Raw genomic sequence first — 24,909 nt, forward strand, 5'->3', positions numbered from 1 at the left:
GATGATTCTGCAACACAAAAACAAAAAAAACAAACAAACATATATCCAGGCACATCGCCTCTAGTTAGGACATTAATAAGTTATTAAGGAATGGGAGGTGCTGAAGGGGGTGTGGCTAGAAAACAGCAAAAATCTATTAACCCTTCGCACTCTCGCATGCAAATGTTCAAACAAATGCATTCACAGATTCACTCATCCAGGCACAACTGTTATCCCTACAGCTAAGTAAAAAGCCAGGGTTTTAGTTCACAGAAGAATGCATTCTTATGCTTAGTCGTTGAACTAAGACCCCGGCTTTTAACTTAGCTGTAGGGGTAACAGTTGTGTCTGGATGAGTGAATCTGTGAATGCATTTGTTTGAACATTTGCATGCGAGAGTGCGAAGGGTTAATAGATTCTGCAACACATTCATGTAATGAGTGGAGTCTTTATTCAGCTGTTAGAACATATTTTATGCAACAACCACTCTCAGCAGGTACTTTCTCTTAATATAGCAGTGCCAAGTTATGAGTTTGTTTTGTTGAGAATATTTGAAAAACAATAATTTTCTTCTAAAAACGTTGTGTAATATAAGTACTATATAATATAAGTTTTCTTTCTCTTTCTCTGTCTCCTTGTGCTCACTTGAAGCTTTGTGCTCCTCAAAATAGAGAAATAATTATTTACAGTTGGTTGAGCTGGAGTTCAGCTCTTGTGTCTATGTGCAGGGACAGTGCACTATCCAGAATGACTTGGTGCTCCCACACCATATACACACTCTTCTATAGCAGCCTATTGTTCATCAAATATAACAATCTTCAGCCAAAATACTCACCAGGCTGATAAAAGTCTCATAGCTGCCAACATGAACTGGTGTTTTTATCTTTCCAGAGTGGCTGGTGATGGGGGTGGCATGGTGACGAACTAGATAGCACTCTTGCCTTGCAGCACTGGGTCCCCAGTTCCAATCTGCATCAAGACACTATCTACATGGGGTTTGTTTGTTCTTTCTGTGTTTTTCCATAGATTTTCTTTGGGCACTCTAGTTTCCTCCCAAATCTCAAAAACATGCAGATGAATTAATTGACTATAAATAAATTAATTTGACTATAATTGACCGTTGACTATGGTAGGAGTTAGACTGTGGGCTCCTCTGAAGGACAGCTAGTGATAAGACTATATACTCTGTAAAAGCACTGGGGAATATGTCAACCCTAGGCAAGTCAAGACAAATAACATTTATTTGAGCGGCAACCACTAAGGTGCGCTCTATAGGCAGTAGCAGTGTTAGGGAGTCTTGCCCAAGGACACCTTCCTGAATAGGTGCTGGCTTACCAAACAGGAAGAACTAAGATTCAAACCCAGGTCTCGTGTATCAGAAGCAGAGCCTTTAATCATTACACTAGCCAGCCTGTATAAATACTAAATAAATAGATTGTGGGTAAACTGCTACCGCTCAATTATCTTACATAATAACGTTAGGTGCACCTTGCAGTCCTCTTACCTGCTTGTCTTGGGGACCAGATGATAAGGTGATCTTAAATTCATAAGCTCCCTTATCCTTTTAAAGGGAACCTGAAGTGGGAGGTATATGGAGGCTGCCATATTTATTTCCTTTTAAATAATACCAGTTGCCTGGCTGTCCAGCTGGTCCTCTGCCTCTAATACTCTTAGCCATAGACCCTGAACAAGCATACAGGTCAAATGTTTGTGACAAAAATCTGACAAAATTAGCCACGTGCTTGTTTCAGGTGTGTGATTCAGACACTACTGAGGCCACAATGATCAGAAGGACTCTCAGGCAACTGGTATTGTTTAAAAGGAAATAAACATGGCAGCCTCCATATACCTCTCACTTCCACAATTTCCCTTTAACTGCATTTTCACCACTTTTTTATACCAGGAATTACACTGCAATTCCTACTCACAAATGGAAATGGGGTCACCCTTTACTGCACAGCTGGGGCTACTCACTATACAGGCTGGAGCTGTCCACACTTGGCAAGCACTCTAAATTCACGTGCTTTGCAGGAACTGGTACTTGTGCCTGGTCATAGGGCACATACTTTACAAGCAAAGGGAACTGCCAGGCCTGTGCCACACATAGGAAATGCTCCTCATTTTGAAGACTGCAGATTAAAGAAGCCTTTGAAAAGTTTTCTATTCTCTTGCAGTATTTCAAATCTGCTTTGTCACATTTAAAAGTTCCCTTGATTAAACTCCCTGTGACCTGCAACTAGAAAAAAATAATAATAATATAGGGCAAGAAAAAAAAAAATGAGCATTGGCTTAAGAGAATTCAAATATTATGAATAAATTATAGCTGGGCAAGTTGTGAAAGTAAAAGTTAGATAACAGGATAATCAAAGTGTCAGCGGGGAGCCAGCATTGCAGTTTCCAGCAAATACAATATGTGTTCCTAATTACATTGCAGATTGTCAGAGAGAGAACACAAAATCCCTCAAATGTTACCGAGCCATTGTGTGCGGCAGACAGAAAAAAATCAAAGCGCTTTACAGAAGGTATTAGGATTTGCCCTAAGAAAACAAAAACTCTCAGTTTGCCCTCTGAAAATAAAACACTTGCAGCAGTTTATGGAAAGTGGTGCTGTTTATTTCCAGATCTCGCATTTCTGATTGTTTTCTTCTGAAGAGAGAAATCTGTGAACAAAATGTAGGTCCCATGGCTGAACACAATAGTTCTTTGTGTTATTCTTAAAAATTATTAAAGTATGGACAATCCACGCGCGCCCCTCCCCCCCCCCCCCCCCCCCTACAAGTGATGCAGATTGTGGGATGATATATATTAAACTAACCAACCTTCGTGGCCCCACTCCAGAGTTCTCCATCTTTTAAAGGTGTTTTTTTCTTCATAACATGCAAACATCCTGCACTGTTCTGTGCCCAAAAACTACCTGAACTACTTAAAGAGGAACTCTCGCCAAAAATCAGAAAATTTAAAACACATACAAATCAGAAGTAAATTTCTCCCAGAGTGAAATGAGCCATACATTGCTTTTCTCCTATGTTATTATTATTATTTAGCATTCATATAGTGCCGACATCTTCCGCAGTGATGTACAGAGTATAGTCTAATTCAGTGGTTCCCAACCTTTTATGAGGTATCGCCCCTTAGGGGAAGACGACTCACTCCTGTCGCCCCCCCTTCTCTTAGTACGGTATACCCTTACGCCAGGTGGTGGTGCCAGTGGAAGGGGTAGCGCTGTGACCTTGCCAGCTAAAAATAGCCGGTGACTCAACTACTTTGCGCCAATTCCCTTACTGGTGTAATGTCAGCTATTGCAGCCCCGCACGTTGTGCAGACCTGCATGCGCAGTAGGAGCCTGCGTCCCATTAAATTGTGCAGCCACGTAAAACGTCCTAAATATCTCCGCTTCCGCACCACGTACACTCCCGAAATTTTCAGGGGAGGGAGGGGACCCCCAGATCTAGCTCTGTGCCGAATTGCAGCCCCCGAGCCCCGCTGGTTCCCGAGACTGATTGCAGCAAACCTATCTCGGGAACTGGCGGGGCTCGGGGGCTGCAATTCGACACAGAGCTAGATCTGGGGGTCCCCTCCCTCCCCTGAAAATTTCGGGAGTGTATGTGGTGCGGAAGCGGAGATATTTCAGGTAAATAATCTCTAACTTCCCACTGAGCATGCGCGATACTCAGTGAGGAAGGCTGCTTCCGGGCTGCAATATCTGACATTACACCGGCGCGTGACCAACGAGCCCTGAGGAATTACGCAACTCTATCATGCACACTTGCATATTTTATACAGATCATATTTTTTGCCCATAATTTTCTTAAAAACGAGTGACACTGCAACACTTTATTTTTTCTGCCTTTTTATACTGATCGCCCCCCTGTCGCCCCCCACAAATTTACCGCCCCCCTTAGAACCCAAATCGCCCACCTGGGGGCGATCGCCCCCAGGTTGGGAACCACTGGTCTAGTTACTAACTGTCCCTCGGAGGAGCTCACCATCTAATTCCTACCATAGTCCTATGTCTAAGTATGTATCATGTAGTGTATGTATTCAAGTCTAGGGCCAATTTAGGGGGAACCCAATTAACTTATCTGTATGTTTTTTGGAATATGAAAGGAAACCGAGTGCCCTGAGGAAACCCACGCAGACACTGGGAGAATATACAAACTCCTTGCAGATGTTCACCTGACTGGGATACAAACTGGGGACCAAGTGTTGCAAGGCTAGAGCGCTAACCACAACGCCACCGTCCTGCCCTGTTGCTGTCACTTACAGTAAGTAGCAGAAATCAGATTTTGGACTAGCCCATCTTCTCATAAGGGGGTTCCCAGGGTTTTCTTTATTTTTAAAAGCACTTAGTGAATGGCAGTTGCTCCGTCTAACTGCCAAAGTAGTGTGCAGTGAGCAGGGAGGTTGGCCATCATCTTTGTATTAATCATTTCAGGGAATGTCTTTATAAAGAATAAAGGTCATGCTGAAAATCCCCCATGAAGAGATGGACTAACCCAAAACCTATCGGTAATGTCAGATTTCTACTACTCACTGTAAGTGACAGCAGCATAGGAGACAAGTAATTAATGGCTCATTTTACTCTGGGAGAAATGTACTTCTTATTTGTATGTGTTTTACATTTTAAGATTTTCGCAACAGTTCCTCTTTAAAGAGAACCTGAGATACAAACGCACCGGGCGCACATTTGCAGAAGAGCCCTGCTGATATGACTAAAGGCGGATTACCATGGTCGATAGCAGGCGAATGGAGGCACCCTGGAGGACAGCAAGGGAGGCAACGGTGGTCATGGGGCTGGAGGAAGCCCCAGGTAAATATTAATTCTTTTACTTCCCCTCGTCTCAGGTTAGCTTTATGGCCATGAGAATTCCCCAGTTGGAAAAATAATAAGAAAAAAAACAAACATGACACTTTTCTGTATATTGATGTTTTGTTGTGTATTATTAGACTGTGTGTTTCCTTTAAGGAGAAATGACCTGTAAGTTAAAACTGCCTGTATTCAATTAATTACGTTTTTTTTTATAGGTGATACTTTCCGACCTTATCAATAAAATTCCTTTTTAAAGCAACCAGCAAGCAAGAAAATACTCCGAATACTCTTTACAGTACTTTTTCCTCTATGTTTTGGTACCTTTTCAGTTGTAAAATGCTGAAAATGTCAAACTACGAAAGAGGCTTCTGCCATCTTCAGGTTCTATTCTTACAAATGACTACACAGAAGTCCCCATGCTATGCTGTTTCATTGGTCTGTCACTAGGCTACTCTGCCCCGACAGCAAAAACATTCCAATCCTTCCATGAGCTAATTGTGTCATAAATTCACACAAATGTAAGGTCAACATGAGCATGACCACACATTACCTCTTCTGTTGTTTCACCTTCATTATAGCAGTGTCAAGTTTTCTTTTGAATTTCACACTTCATAAAAGTTTTGCTCTACCACATTGGGATCATCCTTCCTTGTGACTCCAGCCTCTGTGCTGGTATCTAGCAGCCTGTACTCAGACCACCACAACACTTTCACCGACATCCATTCAAATCAACATTTTGTATGCCAGATTCAAAATCAAAACATTGGTTGCAGTGCTTGAACAGAAATATGCTGAAATAGTGAGAAACAGAAGACACTACTGTCAGCTACTTTTGTTAGAGGGTTTGGTAGATAATGATGCATCATGGGAACCCACAGTTACTTAAAGCAGGCCTGAACTCAGAACTTCCTCTCTGCTTTAAAAGATAAGCAACATCATAATAACCGTTAAAGAAAAAAAACATTTCTTTGTTACAGCTGATATAAATCCAGCAATAAATCTGCAGTGTGTCTACTTCCTGCTTTCATGGAAGCAGACATAGGGTTAACATCCTGTGTTTACAAATTAGCGGCTCTGCCGAGGACTGCTGAGATTCCTGAGCTGACAAAGCTGAGAGATCAAATTACACTTGTGATTAGTCACAGATGAGGGGGAATTAGACAGGCTAATCTCTCTAAATACACACAGGGTGGATTTCTCTATGTTTTTCTTCTGCCCTGTGCAAGAGTTCAGGTCCACAAATTGCCTCTGTTTTAAAAAGTCAACACTATATTCAGCACTGCATTTTAATAAGAGGGCTTTTTTTTTCTTTTAGCCTCTTAGGCCAGGTTTGCACTTGAGCCGGACCTCAAACGGCTAGCGTCTGCTCCAATGGTATGTTGTAGTTGGAAGAAAACTGCCTTATTTTGTCCATTTTATTGCATCAGAAATCTGAGAGTGAATGGATCCTAGTTTATAAAGAGGATCTGTTTACACTTGTCAATCTGCTATGAATCCATGCTGTCCACAATTTTTCCGGGAGAGTGGACATCTTTCCCATATAGCCTATGGTTGAAATGCATCTGAACCAGAGTTCACCAGAGTTCAGATGCATTTCAACCATAGGCTATATGGGAAAGATGTCCACTCTCCCGGAAAAATTGTGGACAGCATGGATTCATAGCAGATTGACAAGTGTAAACAGATCCTCTTTATAAACTAGGATCCATTCACTCTCAGATTTCTGATGCAATAAAATGGACAAAATAAGGCAGTTTTCTTCCAAAGTGGGAGCACAGCCTCATACTTTCCTAGAGGTTCTGGGTCACCATGAGCTATCTGAATATTCTGTGGTAGATAACAGAAAGGTTTAAAGGGACTCCGAGGAGTAAACAAAAACAAAATCGGAACTTACTTGGGGCTTTCTCCAGCCCACCGTAGGTCGGGAGGTCCCCCGGCGTCCTCTTGGCTCCTCTCCCGGTGCCTCCGCAGAAATCACGACTGGCGACACCGGGGCCGAGTGTCGGGCTGACACTTGCGTCATCACGGCGGCCGGCGTGACAGTACATGTTGTTTTCTAACTGTAAACCACGCATGCGCAGTATTGTCACGCCGGCCGCCATGATGACTTGTAGCAGCGGCGTGATGACGACGAGCGTCATCGTTCAGGAAGCGTCAGCCGACACTCGGCCCCGGTGTCACCGGTCATGATTTCTGCTGAAGGACCGGGTGAGGAGCCAGGAGGCCGCCGGGGGACCTCCCGACCGATGGTGGGCTGGAGAAAGCCCCAGGTAAGTTCCGATTTTGTTTTTTTTACTCCTCGGAGTCCCTTTAATCAACTCGCAACCCAGGCAGATGGATCCCAGCGATGTCCCGCAATGATCAGCCCTCTCCGATCCTGATCTTCCTGTCGGCAGGTATCCGCATCGTCACGTGACGGCACGACGGGTGTGACCGAGAGTTCAAGATCACGATACTTTGCAGGGGAGTCGTTGGGGATCTTAAAGATCCTATGCACTGTGACAGTTGTTATCGCTGCACGTCGCTAAGGGTCGTTTGCGTACCACCAAAAGAACACGGAAAACGTTGATCAAAAAAATCACCAGTTGTGGGAAAAATTGCTTAGTGGGTATGGGCCTTTGCAGTTTCTTACATCTCCCAGGCATTCTGATGCTGATGGGATCACAGTCCTTGAGTTCAAAAGTCCACACAAATGCCACAACAAACAGGACGGGATCTCTCACTCCAAATTAAAACTTTAATTTACTTTTAATGTAGAGAATAATCCAGGAAAAGTTGCAACACCAGCAATCCCCTGTGATGCAGCAGGAGAACAATATAGTCCAAAGTGGCAGGAACACAGCTGGAAGTTATGGCAGATATACTGTGCTGCCGTAGTCCCCAAAATATATAGAAGCCATGGGGAAATTCAGCCTGCCAAGCACCATTTATAACCAAAGTATCACTTTTGTTAAACTCTTAACCTTACCCAGACCCTTGCGTAATAATCATTTAAACACGCCGTAGAAAAGCCTAATTTAGAAACCGCCCAATTGTGTTTTTGCATGCCAATAAAGCTTGTTTTGGTTGGAAATAGAGTCTAGGAATAGCTGGAATGGGAAGGTTATGTATATCTTTATTTTGTGTTAATGCACACAGAGGGTGAACGCAGTGGAATGTTTCCGTAGAAGCCAGTAGCTGGTTTGGCGTTACTTACTTCACGTTTAGTGGCTGGCTGGGCTTCACAGTAGTAGTTAAAATAAACAACATTTTTGCTTCCCCAGTACAACACCCAATAAAATAATTGCAATTTCAAGCCCGGCCAGTGAGCTATTAGAGCCAAAAGGCTCAGCCTAAATGTGAGAGATTATTTTTTTACAGAGTAAATTAAGGTATTTTATATATACAATATGTGTACACGAATGGACTGCATTTCAGTGTCCAAACAGGTCATGTGTATTGTGCGACTCTCATGGTCACATTTGTAAAACAGCATGCTGCGCCAAAAGTGAGATGTGGTCATTAAAGCAGACCTGAATTCAAAATTTCCTCTCAGCTCTAAAAGATAAGCAACAGCATAGTTACCTTTAAAGAAAATCATTTCCTTGTTACAGCTTTTACAGTTTTTACAGGGATTCTGCAGTGTATTTAATTCCTGGTTTGCTGGGAGAACAGAAAGGGTTAACCTTGTTTGTTTACATCATAGCTCAAAATTCCGCTGACTGGGCAGAGAGCTGACCGCTCATATTACACTGGCTCATTAATTGCAGTTAAGGGAGAATTAGACAGGCTGCTCTCTATAAACACCCACAGGGTGGACATGGCGGATTTCTCTGTGTTTCCCTTCTCTCCTGGGCAAGAGTTCAGGTCTGCTTTAAGTATATGCTACACCTGACAAGTGCATAATATAATATAAGGATTCATTTACATATCTTTTCTGTTGGAAGTGACAGGTTATCAAATTATACTGTATACCAGATCACACGAAATAGGAACCTACTTTACAAGGATAGGAATGGGGAGCCAGATAAGCCCTTTCCTTGTACCTGCCTGTCATGGGCACAAAAGGGTGAAAAAAAAATTGTTAGCACTAAGCTATAGTAGTAGCAAGGCAAACATTTAAAAAACAGAACCCGTATCTGGCACAGGCACTGGCATCACAAAGAGGTGGAAGAGGCAAGGTCCGTTGACGTTTCACCCAGCTAGGGCTCTTCAAGACCATCACCTCCCCCACCATAGTTCAACTGTTTTATAGCGTCATCAGAATCAGTTGAAGGATGGTGTGGCAGGTGATGGTCTTGAGAAAGCCCTAGGTGGGTGAAACATCGACTGACCTTACCTCTCCCACCTCCTTGAGATCCCAGTGCCTGTGCCAGATAAGTGTGCTATTTTTTTTAAACGCTTGCTGTATTTTAATTGGGTGGATCGATAAAGAGGCTTTTGTATTGGATGTGAAGCTCTAGGCTATTTCTTCCTCTTCGAATCATATATTCTTGCTCTTTGGCAAAGGTAGCATGGACCAGAAGCTCCCCACATGCATCAGTTAGCTCACATGACCACACATGACCTTTTTATTGGTTCACTAGTTGTCCTTTCTTAGACCACTTTTGGTGGTTATCGATGAATGCATACTGGAAACACTACAAAGATCTACTGTTTTGGGGATGTTTGGACCTAATCTAGCCATCACCAACTGGCCTTAATCAAAGTTGCTAAGCCCCTTACACTGGCTTATTTTTAGCACATCATATTACTAACTGTTCACTTGCTGCATTGCTAGACCTACAGAGTGTACCTACACATTATATTGTGAAAGAAAATGGAAGAGGGAGGGGGCAGGAGGGTGCATAGAGCAAACATATCAAATAAGTTAGGACCTATGTCATTGCACGCTGATTTTCATTTTAAAGTGTACCTGTGGGGAGAAACAGTGCCCCATTTAGATACTTACCTTGTTATAGGGAAGTCTCTGGATAACACGGTTTCAGTGTTGGGGACCCCCCAAACCTCTATGACAAGGGCTTGTCGAAGAGTGCACCTTGGGTCACTCCCGTCCATGAATGAGTGTGGCGGCGGCACTGTGCAGGATGCCTCGTACCTGCACAGTAGCATAGTCACTCAGGCTTGTCTTTTCCGCAGAGCCCGAACAATACTGCACAGAGGGGATCGCACCCATGAACTTCCGGAGGGTCCTGGCATCCAGCGGTAGTCGGGAGGAGGCTTTCTCCAGACACTTTCATCTACTTAGGTAAGTGTCTGCATTTCTCTCCCTTGAAAGTTACAGGTTTACATTAAATGTGGACTGGGTTTTAATTTCTTATTTACAGATGTTAGATGAAAGTCACTTGCTCTCTCACTGAATATTACAGGTTTGGAAAAATATTTGGAACGTTGAAAATACTTGCCCAGTTACTATTTTTCCTTCTCTAATAAGTCAATGTCTTGGTGTCCACTCACAGCTCCCCTTCCCATCTTTATAGTATTATATAAGTAAAAACACTCCTGCTTGCAGTGGTTGGGTTGACCAACCAATCCATTGGGCAGCTCAGTAGCGTAATGGCTAACACTCTCCTTTGCAACACTATCTGCACGGAGTTTGTATGTTCTCCCCGTGTCTACGTGGGTTTCCTCCCACATCTCAAAAACATACAGATTAGTTGGCTTCCCCCTAAATTGGCCCTAGACTATGATACTTTACACTATACAGTACATAGACATATGACTATAGTGGGGATTAGATTGTGAGCCCTCTGAGGGACAGTTAGAGACAAGACAATATACTCTGTACAGCACTGCGGTGTTGTTGGCGCTGCATAAATAATAGTAAGCTATTTTTGCATATCTGTACCTTGTAATGAACTATATCCTCAGAAATGTATGTACTCTTTAGGTAAAATGTTTTGACTGAGAACAGTCCCACTTATTTCCTTATTTAATAGACTGAAATAAAAACTTTCGTTCGCATTCAAAACATTTTGGTTAGCTATCGACTAAAATGGTACAATACTAAATTACTATTAGTTATACAGAAGAAGAGAAGCAAGTAAAATCGGAGTGCCACCATTAGCTTATAGCCAGCTATCTATACAGTGACACGTTACTTCTGCAGAAATGGGCTTGGATGTGCAGAGTATTGGCAAAGGACTGAACTGAAATGTAATGTGAAAAGCACAGAACAATTTTTGCTTTAGTAGAAAGACTATGTCCAGCTTATATGCCTGATTATAGAAAGCATAGGTTAATGTTTTTTAATTCCCTGAAATCTTCCTCCCATTAATGAAATCCTCCATCTTCTGTATCACTTAGAATTAATTCTCAGCCTCGAAATAAAAACTCAGAGAAACTCAACTTCCCCCTTCCGATAATTGCTCTATAAAGATACAGGCCGGATCCATAAATAACTAGCCTTTAACGACATGGACTTAAAACTGAAAATCTCTAATGATGGATGAAGGGGCATTAAGTGATTTAAAATATTATTGGCGATTCGATGTACGTTCACTCTAACTCTGGATTTGATTCAAAGACCTAAAGAAAATAAAAATGTAAAGTCTTTACCGGCTGTCCAAAAAGTTAAATGCATGACTTCTGAAGTTGTAATGTTTTCTGTTTCCTCATTCTGCAAAGCCAAAATCTGTTGGAGAACATAGTCCCGGCGAGTTCTAATCCAATATTTATGTATCAACTTTAAAAGGAAAATAATCTGTTTATTACATAGAAGTCTAATTGATGTTATATACTGTAGAATCAAGAATCATCAAGCAGAGTTCCCCAACACTGTCCTCAAGGCCCACCAACAGCACATGTTTTGCAGAAAACCACAAACATGCACAGGTGGGGCAATTACTGTCTCAGCAGAGCTGATTATCTACCTCTGTGGATTTCCACAAAACATGCACAGTTGGTGGGCCTTGAGGACCGGGTTGGGAAACACTGATGTACGGAATGGGTTGAGCTCTCTATGGCTTGAATAAAAGATCAAGTTGGCTGAGACACCACAAAACACTGAGTTTATGACTGACATTGAGTCTTATGCAGCATGCTTTACTCTGAGCCAAGGGATGTGTAAGCCAAATCCATTTACCAACTTGGCTGTTTGCTGCATTGGTATGGATAGTGGCATTCATGCTCATCTGTTGTGATATCTGTGTGCATCATAATCAGATCTTTCAGAAGAATACTGTTTGGTCTATTCAATGGGCCTTTAATAATGTAGGCTGTGTGCTCTCTCTCCCTAGTTCAGGCACAGTTTTGTAATTATTTCTCAGAGTTCTATATTGTAATGTGATAATCAGTAACAGCTTGCAGCTCCTTTACTTGTCAAGGTGAAAGTTTACGTCAAGGTGGGACAGGACCAATTGTGATCCTTGACAGAGCCAGAGATGGCCAGATTTACCATAAGGCACGGTAGACATGTGCTATTAGGCGCCTCATGATGGCGAGCCGGCTCACTTCCCTCCCGGAGTACCTCTCTTCCTCCCTACTTCCCTATGCAGAGTCCTGATGAGAGTGTAAATGAGAGGTGTCTCATCCTGGTCTTGGCATTCCACTGACGTGATCTCCCTTCAGACAGGGGCACCTCTAGCTACCTAATACTGAGGTTCCTCTTGCTACCTAATACTTTGGGGCACCTCTAGCTACTTAATAATGAGGGCACCTCTGGCTACCTGATACTAAGGGGCACCTGTGGCTACCTATGGGGGGTAAGGGGAGTAAGGGAGAAGTGACAGCTCGACCTGCCAGCACACTTGCGGTGGAGTTTGGTGGGGGTATGTAGGTTTATGGAGGACAAAGTCTAAGGTGCCAGGACATCTGAGCTTATGGGCTCCTGTGAGGTAAATCCAGGCCTACAGCCAGACATCCCTGGTAGTGATGGGCCATGTTTTGTCTGGGTGGTAGGTGGGTAAGAAAAGAGAGAATAGGCTACAGATGTGCACACAGTGGTTCCTGACAAATTATTTTTATTTTTTTTTTACTAATTTATTTGAATACCAAAGTGAAATAGTTTTGATATCTTGATTGAATAATTGATTGGACCAATAAAAATCCTCTCTGCGGAGGATTCTCATTGGTCAGATCAATTAACCAATGAGTAGTCCTGACAGCTGATCAAAAAAAGCTTCCCGTCCTGGCTCTACTCTACTATTACAACTGTAATAGGAACCACACTGACCAAAGGGATTCCTTCTTGCTGAACAATCATCAGTTTTATCATTATATGTTAATTATATATTATATGTTAATTTCAATATTCAATCAATGGAAAATCACGTTTCCGCAAAACAATTTACTCTTCACTAACCAAGGTAAATATATCCCGGCCAGGGACTGCTTCTAAACCAGCAATCCACCAGGATTAATTTAGACAATCGACAGATGATTGTTTTAAACTCACCACTGCCCTGCCTGCTGCATGTCAGGTCTGTGCTGCTCTATTGGCCTTTGGCCTTCCTGCATTGAAACAGATTGCACAGTCCGCCGAAGTCTGCACTGTACAGACACAGTCCGCCGTGTCTGTACAGCCCCAGCCAAGCGATGTCGCCCGAAGGATCGGACCCCGATCCCCAATGGTCGACATCAGTCAAGCATGTATATGGGCCTTTACCTATCAAAGCATTTGCAACAGTCCTTTTGTATCAGTGACACTGCTGCATCTGCAGATAGCTCACAATTACGACAGCTCAGCAAACATCTGTAAAAGCAAAGATTATCCCCTGTAAGATGCAGCAATGCAACCATCGGTTAATAATACAAGCAGATGTGGCTGGTTGATATAGGCAACACCTGTTCTTTCATTGAAAACCAGCATATCATGAATTAAGAAATGTGGATATTTTTTCCTTTTGCAAAAGCAGCATTGCTGGAGGGAACAGAACTGAGCAGTGCCTTGACCACATAGAGAACTATTATTAGAGAGCCTATTAGTACCCAGAACAGCTGGAGCTAGCTACCAGAATTATATCATCTTCTTAGAAATGTGTCCATCGCCTCTCCTTATCTTTTACTCAATCATCTCATCTTTCTTTACCTGGAACATAGTAATTGTGTCTGAGTTAATTAGGATTTTTATTACAAAGCCCGTATAAATTTATGGAAAAAGTGACCAAAAACCTGCTTTGCAAGCTATAAATTGTCTGTTTTTATTACAATCCATCATTCAATGCAATAAATAGGCAAATTCGCTCAGAGTTTAGAACACCACAATGCAAGCAGCTGAGAATCTCTTTGCCAATTAAACAGGTGTCACTGTCATCAGCAGAAATATTTGGTGGCAGATCACTACAATTGATTGAATGGAATTGGTACCAGATGGTCAACTCTGCAGGACCTCCTGAAAATGACTCTTTTATCTACAGTAGTCATTCAATAACTTAGCTGCAAGATGAGCATTTGTTCATACTGATGTTTACCTGTAATTCCTCAATAACGTATCTGAAGCCCTGATTCATTCTAATAAATGTGGACAGCAGGCAGATTAAACCAGCACAGTATAAGCAACTCTAAAACTGTTTGTATGAGGTCATAATATCTGAGGAAATATCTGAACAGACATCAAGCCCCCAGGCTCAGAAAGATTGTATCGATAATACTGTGTCTCCATGTAAAATAAAGTGCTTCATTGTCAGATCAATTGGCCCATTGACATTAGAAATATGAGCATTTGTAAAAATACATTTAGAAAAGGGATACTAAACTTAAACAGCACAAAAAATCATATTGAAATCTAAATCAAACCTAAAGGGAACTGTAACATGAGATAAATATAGGTACATACTGTATAGTACTAGCCCTAATAAGAAATTGTCGTGAGTCCCTTTTTGTTTTCCAGTACAGCAAGAGCTAAAAAAAAAGCTTGAGTGCAAATGATCTTGTCCAACAGCATGTGGAATTCAGTCTTGTTTTCTGGAAAGTAAATAGAAGCCATAGGCTGTTATCGGGGAGAGGGCAGATAATAAGGATTCAGTGCAATAAAGTTTGAAGGGTCATTACTTATGTTTCTTTTTTAGCTTAACAAGGCAGAGTGCGGACTCTAAACAGCAGCTTTGATAGTCTGATGCAATTTTAAAAATCAAATTAAGTTGTTAAGCTGAAAATAATAATATGAGTGTCTGTTCTATGTTACATTATTATTAGTACTACACATATAAGTAATTATCTCATACGTTTCTGAGAAATTGACTTTAGGTTTGATTATTACCTTTACAGTGGCGTAGCTAAGGAGCTATGGGCCCCGATGCAAGTTTTACATGGGGCCCCCCAAGCACTCTGTACATAACAATTGATACAGTGTACCAAAACCTGCCAATGATTTCCACAGTGTCAGAGGTGCAATAGGGGATGGGGAACAGTTTGTTAATGATTACTACTATTTAAACCATCTATAGAATCGATTATTACCAGCACAGGGCCAATAGAGAGCTAATATTTTGCTCGAGGGAGGGCCCCGATGCGGTCACTACCTCTGCAACCCCTATTGCTACGCCACTGTTACCTTAAAAGAGGGAGGGCTTTCTGGATAGTATAGAGCCTCCCCTTTCCTCCAAACTCACGCATGTGCAGTGCTATAGGCCTAAATCTAGAGAAGTCCAAAAGTAAGCCATTTAGCTGTGTTTTACTATGTATAACACATGATGTTTGTATGTAGGGGACGGCCTGTACAAGTAAACCAAGAATAAAAATAATCAATCTAAATCTCCTGCAAACCATACAGATGTGTGCTCAAAACGTCATATAATTCTCATACTCCTTTATGTGCCATTGGTTCAGGACTTATCCAGATGTCTGCAAATATCAGGCAACACAATTTTCAGCACCTCAATACCTACTTACCTGACCAATTATAACACAGGGATGGATTAGAGCATGCCTATGAGAATACTAGGGAACTAGGCTGTACACCCTAATCACTCCTTTCCATCACTTCCTGCCAGGAAGTGATTACAGTGCAGTGCATGGTCAGATCTCTAGCTCAGCAGTTTGTGTTGACAGCAGATACTTGCTGAGTATATAGCTAAAGTGGGGAGGCTTATTTTTGTTATTGAAATCTGAGTTCACTTTGAGGAATTCTTGTAAAGATATGAGGCATTACTGGGATTATGCTACAATGGTTAATGTGGGTGTTATTATAAAGCAATGACAAATCTACCAATAAAATAGCAACAATTATTAAATCTGTTCTATATACGTAACCTGCATAGGGATATTGTGAGAAGTGTTGACTCTAACTGTTGTTTCCAACGCCCCGTGTCATAAATGTCACACTCTGCAGAGTGGCTACTCTAATGGTGAAAATTGCAGTGATACTGCATAGGATGATTCTAAGCCAACCGAAGTCTTCTGTGGAAATTGCTGCTGAGCACCACGGCCGGCCTTTGACCTGTGCGACCGGAGCGGTCGCACAGGGCGCCGGCCTCCAAGGGGTGCATGTGCAGGGGTTTCTATTCCCCTCACTCGCGGCTCCCTCCGATCTCCGGCACTCACTGTCAGCCCTGTTCAGCTGTGGGTGAATCGGCAGCTGTGATGACAGAGGGAGCCCAGTGGTGGCGCTGTGTATCTCAAATACAGGAAGTGCTTTCCTGAATGAGCACTTCCTGTATTTGAAGTATACAGCGGCTTCCCTCGCTCTGCCATCAATGTTGCTGGACCACCCACCGCTGAACTACATGGCTGGCAGTCTGAGTGCCGGGGATGGAGGGAGCCACCACAGAGGGGAACTTGTTGCAGCCCACAGGTCTGTGTGACAGGAGCACATCGCTCAGCTCCCCCAGAGTGCCAGCAAACTGCAAGCAAGGGGGACAGCAGAGAGGCAGGTCAGTCACTCAGGGGGCTTTACATAGATAGAAATGCAGCCTTAATGGACTTTGTGCAGCACACACACACTCTCTCTCTCTCTCTCTCTCTCTCTCTCTCTCTCTCTCTCTCTCTCTCTCCCCCCTCTCTCTACTCCTACCATCCATCCATCCATCCCTATATCTGTCTGTCTCTCTATCTCCCCATGCATGCATCCATCCATCCTATATATCTGTCTCTCTCTCTACTCCTCCCATCCATCCATCCATTCCATCCATCCATCCATCTATATCTGTCTGTCTCTCTCTCTCTCTCCCCAAACATACATCCATCCCTATAAGCTCTGTCCTCTCTCTCTCATATATGTCCCTAGATTATCTATTCCTATATCCTATCTATCTATCCATCCATCCATCCATCCATCCATCCATCCATCCATCCATCCCTCTCACCCTCCCCCCCCCCCCCCCCTATGTTTTTCTCTCTCTCTTTTTCTCCCTCCTATCCTCCATCCCTATATCTGTCTGTCTCTCTCGTCCTCTCTCTTTCCTCCTCTCTGTCTCTCCCTCCTCTCTGTCTCTCCTCCTCTCTCTGTCTCTCCCTCCTCTCTCTGTCTCTCCCTCCCTCTCTCTGCTCTTCCTCCTCTCTCTGTCTCTCCCTCCTCTCTCTATCTCTCCCTCCTCTCTCTGTCTCTCCCTCCTCTCTCTGTCTCTCCCTCCTCTCTCTTTCCTCCCCTCTGTCTCTCTTTCCTCCCCTCTGTTCTCTTCTCCCTCTGTCTCTCTTTCCTCCTCTCTGTCTCTCTTTCCTCCTCTGTCTCTCTCTCCTCCCCTCTGTCTCTCTCTTCTCCCCTCTGTCTCTCTCTCTCTCTCTTCCTCCCCTCTGTCTCTCTCTCCTCTCTCTTTCCTCCCCTCTGTCTCTCTTTCCTCCCCCTCTGTCTCTCTTTCCTCCCCTCTGTCTCTCTTTCTCCTCTCTGTCTCTCTTCTCCTCTCTGTCTCTCTTTCCCCTCTCTGTCTCTCTTTCTCTCCTCTCTGTCTCTCTCTCTCTCTCTCCTCTCTGTCTCTCTATCTTTCCTCTCTCTCTCTCTCTCTCTCTCTCTCTCTGTCTCTCTCTCTCTCTCTCTCTCTGTCTCTCTCTCTCTCTCTCTCTCTCTCTCTCTCTCTCTCTCTCTCTTCTCGTCTCTCTCTGTCTCTCTCTCTCTGTCTCTGTCTCTGTCTCTCTCTCTCTCTCTCTCTCTCTCTCTCTCTCTCTCTGTCTCTTCTCTCTCTCTGTCTCTTCTCTCTCCTCCTCCTCTCTCTCTCCTCTCTCTCTCTCTCCTCCTCCTCTCTTCCTCTCTCTCTCTCTCCTCCTCTCTCTCTCCTCCTCTCTCTCTCTCCTCTCTCTCTCCTCTCTCTCTCCTCCTCTCTCTCTCCCTCCTCTCTCTCTCTCCTCCTCTCTCTCCCTCCTCCTCTCTCTCTCCTCCTCTCTCTCTCCTCCTCTCTCTCTCCCTCCTCCCTCTCTCTCTCCTCCTCTCTCTCCCTCCTCCTCTCTCCCTCCTCCTCTCTCTCCTCCTCTCTCTCCTCCTCTCTCTCTCTCTCCTCTCTCTCTCTCTTCCTCCTCCACTCCTCTCTCCTCCTCCTCTCTCTCTTTCCCTCTCTCTCTTCCTCCTCTCTTCCTCTCTCTCATCTTTCCTCCTCCTCTTCCTCTCTCTCTCTTTCCTCCTGCTCTCTCTCTCTCCCTATGTCTCTCTCTCTCTCTCTCCCTTATGTCTCTCCTCTCTCTCTCTCTCTCCCTCTCTCTCTCTCTCCCTATGTCTCTCTCTCTCTCTCTCTCTCTCTCCCCTATGTCTCTCTCTCTCTCTCTCCCTATGTCTCTCTCTTCTCTCTCTCTCTCTCCCCCCCTCCATCCATCCCTCCTCTCTCTCTCTCTCTCTCTCTCTCTCTCTCTCTCTCTCCTCTCTCTCTCTCTCTCTCTCTCTCTCTCTCTCTCTCTCTCTCTCTCTCTCTCTCTCTCTCTCTCTCTCTCAATGTATATATATGTGTCTGTCTGTCAATCCCAATATTACCTATTCCTTGTGTGTGTGTGTGTAGGATGAGGGGGGGGCACCATAATCAGGCTTCGCTCAGGGCGCTGTAAAGCCTAAGGCCGGCCCTGCTGAGCACCCTCCAGAATCTAAAGCCTTACACAAATCTTCAAAGAATAAGTGTAATTTACACACATGAAGGCCACATTATACCTATATGGAAAACATTATGCAGTTCTTTTGGGCTGTATTCTTACCACCTAACTTTTTGAGATGAGAAAGCAGGATACTTAAGCCACGCCCATGTCACACCCTCTCGTCACGCTCCCATTACACCCCATAAAGTTTTCATAAGAAAAATACATTGTTTGATAGTTTAAACCACACTGGTCCTTTCTATCCTGGTTCATTTCCTTTCATATTAACTTTTGAAAATAAGAAAAACCAATTTAAAAGATGGGAATAAAGATTAAAATTAATTAAACACACTTTTAAGTAGAAGAATACGTATAATAACACCGATTGTACATCAGTCCTGAAAGATGGACAAATGAGGAAGAAACAGGGACACAGGGACTGGGTTCCCAAACAGGGACTGTCCCTCCAAAAGAGGGACAGTTGGGAGCTATGCTTTATTAAAGAAAAAAAATCAACACAACAAGGAGTGGGTGTGTAGAAGACTAGTGATAAGAGTACCTAGATAAGTTATGTTGTCAGAGACCCATTTATCTTGTCTTGAATACTGTAACACCCTATATTGTGTCCTGACAGCCAAGAAACCTATATCCCTCCAATCTTTACCAAAGTTGGCCACTCAACTCCTCCATCTCTTATCTCACTCTGCTCTCTGTCAAGTTCTTTATTGGCAGCCAATTAACCAGAGGATCCACTTCAGTCTTACCACTAATGTAAAAAACTCTCTGCAAACTTTGGGGTTGATTCACTAAGCTGCACTGCTACAGCAGCGCAGCTTAATGACAACAGCGCTTCTTAATAATTCTCAGCGCATGCTATGCAGTCATAGCATGCACTGCTATATTACACTCTCCTCTGATAGTTTAACGAGCACTTCGTTAAACTTTACGTGACAGGCAGCCTACTGGGCCAATCAAAGTGCAGGAATATCATTCTTTGAAGCTACTGGACTCGCCGGGGCTCTGGGCGGGTTCAGTGGAGCGCTTGTTAAGTTTACCAAAGTGCTATACTATCAGAGGAAAGTGTAATTTAGCAGTGTATACTATGACTGCATAGCGTATGCTGAGAATTATTACCAAGTGCTGTTGTCATTAAGCTACAGCAGCGCAGTATAGTGAATCAACCCCTTTGTCTCTTGCACATACCATGCCAAGTGTAGCCTCCACTCTGCACACAACCCTCTTCTGTCTTCTCCTAGAATCACCTCAAATATATAAGATTTATCATGGGCCTCTCCCCTCTTCCGGAATTCCCTTCCAAATCACATCTGTCACTCTCCTGCCCTTGAAACCTTAATGTGGACCCATAAATCTCACCCTTTCAGACATGGATTAGATATAATTGGCTGTTGGCCTGTATGAAAATAACGGGATATTCAGACTGAAATCAGGGATTTTAGTGTTTTTTAGTATCATGTATTTTTTATAAGAACCTTTATATTATTTTTTATTTTTATTTTTATTCATGTTTGACATATTGTGAAAGTGGGAAGTATAGCAGTTTCTAACTCTCTAACCATAACCATACCGCCATGCCAGATAGAAATAGAGATCTGGGTGTAACAGGCGAAGTGAGAGTCAGGAGAGAGACTTACTACTAAGCTAGTGAGGGAAGTTAGGATCGTAAGAACGATAGCATACATGTATGGAAGACCTGTAAGGGCGGAGTTTCCCCCGTGCACAGCAGGCTGGATGCTATTAGTGGGGACAGTGGGTGAGGGGTGGTATGAGCTCCCATTGGAAGCTGAAAGGTGGGCGGTACGGATGGGAGGGGGGAGGAGACCAGGTACGTATTTGTAGAGCTTGCTGCGTGGTTGGCCCGTGTCCCTGATGAGTCATTTGATGACGAAACATGTCGGGCGGAGCCTAACCATGCAAGCAGGAAGCGTTTATCGGGCGGCAGGCGTCTCACGTGGAGTGTAGCCGGAGGGGAGCGCGCACCAACGGTGTAGCACACAGAGGGACTACAGAAACCAGCCTGCCTGTGGCCAACAATAGCGGGGGAGATCCCGTCTCAAGAAAAAACTCTGTGCTTTGCTTTTATCTTGGAAAACGTGAGTGCAATTTTTGTTTTAATGTAATAAATGCTATACAGTATTACGCTATGAGAGGCCCTTTTTATTGAGGTTTGGGGAGTTCAGCAATACATATTAAGAAGATACTAAGCGGTTGAAGAGAGGGACAAGGGAGACTCATCACTGTCTATGCCAGAGAGGTGGGGGACGACCTGGTAATGGTCCCAAGGCGTAACTAGACCTGTCTGGGGTCTAGATGGACGGTGAGTTTGGCACAAAGGGTGTGGTGGAGGATATCTATTGCCATCAAGGAGGAAATTGAAGGATTTTGGAGATAGGCGATCAAGTCATTTTCAGCTGTCACTTCTGATCATAGCCTGAATGGACTGATATAGGAGAGTGATATGTACTAAGCAACCAGGCTGCACTGAGAGACTGTTGTCCAGTTCGCATTACCTGTTTTAACTGGGATAAGGACATTGATATGTTTAGCTGACCCCTAGTAGCGCCACCTCTTTGTGTTATAATGGATTAGATATAACCCAGGCCATTCCCTTTCAGCCTCTGCCTAGGCTCCACTTCTTGCTGGAAATCTAAAGTTAAACCATCCTGAATACAAATCCTAAGTACCGTATATCCTTACCTCTTGTTTCCTCTCTATTTCTTTACATTGTAAGATCACAAGGGTAGGGCTCTTTCCCTTTTGTGTAAATCACAATATATTTGTCACTGTTACAATTATGTTGTCTACCTACGCTGTATTATGTGTGAATGTCTGTATTTTTATACTGTACATACCAATAACTGTATTTTATGTGCCCATGTTTTTTTCTGCCATGGAAGCTAATTGCACTGTAAAAATCATTAATAGCAATAATAATAACCTTAAAGATGTTATGCAGCAGACTAAAATGAACATAAAATACCTCTATAAAAAAGGGAAAAAAATGCAAAATACATATAGTTTTTTCCATTGTTGTATCCTTCATCCTTATTTTTTGAGTGATGACAGATTAACAGGGTACACCTTTTTAAATTCTCTGGGGGACATTTTTCAACAGTGTCTGAGACAAATTATTGCTAGGTTTTTAGAAATCGGATTGGAACTGTCTCAGGCATCTTAAGAGATCACTAGATTCCTTCTTAAAGGAATACTATCGATTCACATATTTTTTTCAATTGACACAGGAATTGTTTGGGAAGTGCTGCCAAGTACTGGTGTATACATTTTAGTAGCAACGTCTTTGTTTACTGTTAGCAAAATACATTCAAAGTTTACCGACGCCAAAACTGACGGCTGACTGAGCCATGAGGAGAGGGGGAAATTCCCCTCACACTTGATCAGGTAACTCTATGTGTAGCTCTGTGTGTGACAGAGAAGAGAGCTCCCAACAGCTGCAGCTCCTGTGTCCTGTGTTTCTGACTGACCTGTCTGAAGAGAGCAGAGGAAATGTAACTAATTGTCACACATTTTTCATACTGTTTTTGCTTTCAGAGTTTGATATGTTTGATATTTGCTTTCTGTAGTCTGATATGCAACTCTGGCTGTGCATTGAAGCAGACACCCCTTCTGCAATTGATTTGTCCCAATATAGCTAAATCCTACCCTCAATAAATTACAGCTTTTGCCTCTGATATTTAACATGAAAAGTAGGAAAATGTTTACACAGCTACTTAGACATTATTTGTACATTGTCATTTTAGAACACTTGGGTATCGATAGTATTCCTTTAATCTGTTGTAAAATAGGAGGAGCTAGGAAGGTATCTCAGACAGTGCAGTGTATGAGGGAAATTGCTGTTGCTGAGGTAACCAATACATCTGCTGTATTGATACCAGCAGGCTCTGAGGAGGAATTCAGCATGGGGGAGGAGCCCTTCACAAATCATGCCTATCCTGCACTAAGCACTATCTGTAGAACTGCAATCAAGCACTTCTTAATCTGCAGCAGTTTAGGGAAGGATTTGCACTTTTCTTAACTGTAGTGCAGCTCTAGAAATTCACGCTAAACTGCCGCTATTACCTAGGATTTAAGAAGGTTCTTATTATCATGCAGAGCTGTTCTCCCTGCTGGTTAGAACAGTTTAAGAAGAAGACAAACTGTCGGTAATGCTTTGATAAATCTGTCCCTTTGAGTGATAATATAGTCTTCTGTCAGTCTATAGCTCAGCATTTACAGTCCATGCTTGAATTCAGTGGTGGTCTCCTGGCCTGTAGAAGCCGTTGGATTCCTTTCCACTGACCTAACAATATTTCCCCAAACCCCATATGTAAATCATAGAGGAGACTCCATGTAGCATAATTCCCAGCAGCTTTATGCTGATTTTAGAGGCTTCAGAGGTATAGTCAGGTCCTTTATCAAATGCTACAAATCCTCCTGAAAGCATAATTATTTTCTTTACAGATTTGCGGACCTCCCATAGGTTTTACTTTAATCTTGTTCAGCAAAATGGGTTAGGATGCTGGTGAAGTAATTTTGGGTAGAGCGCATCTGGGTAATGATCATGTGTGAAAGTATAAAAGGCCTAGCACTACTAAGCCAACACTATCCTCAGCCTTCCAAAAGTTTTGAAGATTCTTTATCAGTAATGTAAAATGATCTTAAAGTAAATCAGGCTTTATAAACTGAGCATATCATGATAAAGTTCACTGGTTACCTTCAATGAAATGTGCATGTCATAAAGGTATTTTTGTGCTATAAATACTGTCAGGAGAAAGTCCCACAGTGTCAGGATGAGGACTCTCCTGTCTTTGATCTATCATGTCCATGCCCAACTTTAGCCGAAGTCGCTGGGTTAAGGGAGCCACCAGCGGGAACACGGGGGGACCCAGAGGACACAGGGACCTCACGGGCTATGGAGACTTGGAGGAAGCCCCAGGTAAGTCCAGATCTCCTTTTTTTCAGCTCTGCTCTGGGTCCCTTTAAGATGAGAATCCCAGCAAAAAATCATTGCAAACAAACGCAAGTTCAGACAAAATAGGGTTTAAGTGAATTCCATTAATAATAATTCTTGATGAGTATCCTTTTACATTGAATTAAATCCAAGGAGAATCTGCTGATAACATAAGATTCTGAATACATAAAGCTATTTTCCTGTTGTGCCATAAGACAGTATTTCCTGATCTAAGCACATCTGGTAAGTCCGGTTACAGAAACACAGACTTCCACCTTCTTGCTTCCCACATAGAAATGTGTTCAAAAATAAACCTTCCAATAGGTCATTTGGAAATGAAGTTAAACAAGAGCGGAGGAACAAGTAAGTTCCTGTGCACAGAATGATAGACCCTCTGCTGTGCTAATATGGTGCTAATGATATCATTTGGCCACATGTTCTATGTACATATGTAAACAGTGTGTGCACTGTGCTGACTGGCACACATTATCCATTACTTCATAGAGAGACATAAAAGCATCATCCAGTCCATCTGTTAAACTTAAAGAGGAACTGTAGTTAAAATAACGTAATGAATAAAATTACTTTTCTTTTTTAGAATATTAATTTATCATCATGCACTGGAGGTCCGTCTGGACCAGCCCTACAGGTACAAGACACAGATAAGTGTCTAGTGTAAGATAAAAAAAGTATAAAAAGAGGTTGCCAGTTGTCAGTGCACACCTCTATGTTTGTTACAAATGTCTGCTGGGTTCAATAAGACGTACAGAAAAGTGAATATTGGGGGGGGGGGGGGGGGTCTTTGCTGATCCCCCACCACTCCTAGAGTGTATTGGAGTGGGGTGTAGCTATCCCCCATACGATCTCACCATACAAATGAACCGCAAGTCTCTAAAATAGGCACTTCTGCCAGCTGACTGCTAGAATCTATCAGCGTATATAAAACTAGGTACCGTGTTTCCCCGAATTTAAGACATCCTCTTAAAGTAAGCCCTAGCCCATATTTCGAGTATACTCGAAATATAAGGCATCCTCCTGAAATAAGCCCTAGTCACAGTAGGCACTAGGGTCCTGCTCCACACCCCCCCCCCCACCCCCATCGCTCGCTCGCCCGCTTTGCCTCCTCTATGCTCCCCCTCCTTTTACAAAGTCGGATCTCCCTGCGGTTACTGCCGGGCATCATTCAAACCGCAGATCAGCGGTGACGTCAGCTCATGTAGCCCAGTTACAGCGCCGCCCTGTACAGGAA

The 24,909-nt window shown here is 43.1% G+C and overlaps 1 long non-coding RNA gene across 2 annotated transcripts in view; it reads left to right on the forward strand.

Annotated features, from left to right (window-relative positions):
• The first annotated feature begins 4,376 nt into the window (after window positions 1-4,376).
• The window catches only part of LOC137570525 (uncharacterized), a 78,332-nt gene continuing 57,799 nt past the window's right edge, over window positions 4,377-24,909 (forward strand). Inside the window, exons 1-3 of one of the 2 annotated variants that reach the window (XR_011031072.1) lie at window positions 4,377-4,514; window positions 9,908-10,016; window positions 11,075-11,218. This is a non-coding gene — a long non-coding RNA (uncharacterized lncRNA). Of the gene's footprint in view, window positions 4,515-9,907; window positions 10,017-11,074; window positions 11,219-24,909 lie in introns of those variants that run through there. The other variant, XR_011031073.1, reaches the window with a different exon arrangement.

The sequence above is a fragment of the Hyperolius riggenbachi genome, chromosome 4, assembly GCF_040937935.1.
Source record: "Hyperolius riggenbachi isolate aHypRig1 chromosome 4, aHypRig1.pri, whole genome shotgun sequence".
Lineage (NCBI taxonomy): Eukaryota > Metazoa > Chordata > Amphibia > Anura > Hyperoliidae > Hyperolius > Hyperolius riggenbachi.